This window comes from Pteropus medius, unplaced genomic scaffold (assembly GCF_902729225.1).
Source record: "Pteropus medius unplaced genomic scaffold, Ma_sr-lr_union100, whole genome shotgun sequence".
Classification (NCBI taxonomy): Eukaryota; Metazoa; Chordata; class Mammalia; order Chiroptera; family Pteropodidae; genus Pteropus; species Pteropus medius.
The window spans coordinates 7,244,460-7,246,048 of NW_024346667.1; the positions used below are offsets into that span (position 1 = coordinate 7,244,460).

Here is a 1,589-nt window from a genome sequence, read left to right on the forward strand (position 1 = left end):
AGGGTAAACTTACTGCTTTCTGGAAGTTCGAACATATTTATTTTAATCAGTTGCTTGGGGACTCACAAAAAGACTTCTTTATGTACATCTTTTTTTAAGAATGTTAAGCTATTCTATTATAGTCTGAGAAGGATAAAGCCACAGAACAAAGTCAGACGCCTGAGGTAGGGAGTGAGGGCCTCCACCAAAGAGTGGGAACTGAAACAGGAAACCAGAAACTAGAGGGCCGTGAAGGGAAGCTGCAGGTTTTTGGCTGGGAGTCATTCTTTTGTTTCCTCGACAATTCATTTCAAGGCCCTCCTGGAAGAAAAAAAAAAGATGACCTCTGCAGCCCAAAAGTAGACAGGCCTGGGCACCAAAGCTGAAGATGAATGAGCCTTGTCTTAACAAAAGATTATCTAGGTTCATGTTACTCTTTATTTATTTTTTCTTCATTTTCCTCTTGTTATTTTTCAGCCTTTGGTAAAATCTGATTTAAATGTTTCAACCTGATTTAACTAGGCCATAGGGATTTTATTTTATTAATTAATTAATTTATTTTTTAGGTAAGGCAACCCTTGGTTGACCTCACAGATTTCAAGGACCTTGTCCACTTACAATCTCTTATTTTTTTAATTTATTTTTTGTTTATGCCTACAGCACCTGGTCTTCCTAGGTGATCTCCCATCCAAGTACTAAACAGGCCCGGCCCTGCTTAGCTTCCAAGATCAGACGGAATCGGGCTTGTTCAGGGTGGCATGGCTGTACACTGCAGGAATTTTAAAGAAGAGCTATGTCTAACTTCAATCAGAGGCTAAAAGATGGGAGTAGGTCCCCTTGAGACCTGTGTGGTAGTGGCAGCATTGATTGTGGGCTCCCAAAGGGAAGCCCCACTGCCTGTTAAGGAGATGTGATTTGTAATAAGGGAGGCAGGAGGAGTTCTTTATCCATTCATCTCAGAACAATGTTTTTCAATCTGCAGCTCAGACATATTAGTAAGTAGGTCATGAAATCAATTTAGTGGGTGTCACTCAGCACTTGTTTCTAAGTGACATAGAATAGAAATTATCATATATTTAGAAACTTAACTGTTTTATGAGCTTTTGTTTCAGTTTTTAAAAACTATGTGTGGTCACCATGTGAAATGTTATTTCTTACTGTGAGTTATGATCAGAAAAGTTTGAAAACCACTGCTACAAGTATATATCTAATGAAATCAATTAGGGTTATCAAGGGGGTAAAAAACTTTACATTCCCTTTTTTTAAAATTTATAATTTGTACACAAGAGGTTTCTCCTTTTAACACATGTAAAAAATAACCTCCCTTAAAAAAATTCTTTTGGGTGCTTTCATTCAGGAATTTTGCACTATTTATTAGTTCACAGCTCTGTCAGCGCCTTTATTTGGCCTTCCGAAAATGAAGACAAATATGCTGGTTAGGTTAGGTGCCTGGAAATAGTGATCTTTGGTGTGATTTGAACTTCTTTAACTTCTTTACTTCTTTCAAGAATGAAAGGTTTAGGCATTCCCCTGTCACATCTGTGGCAGGATTCAGTCATGCCTGCTGATGGATGGGGACACTGATTCTTCACCTGAAAGAATGCCAATTG

General features: G+C 38.1%; 1 pseudogene; it reads right to left on the reverse strand.

Annotated features, from left to right (window-relative positions):
• Nucleotides 1–630: 630 nt before the first annotated feature.
• LOC120613511 (uncharacterized) lies at nucleotides 631–749 on the reverse strand (annotated as a pseudogene).
• Between the last annotated feature and the right edge of the window lie 840 nt (nucleotides 750–1,589).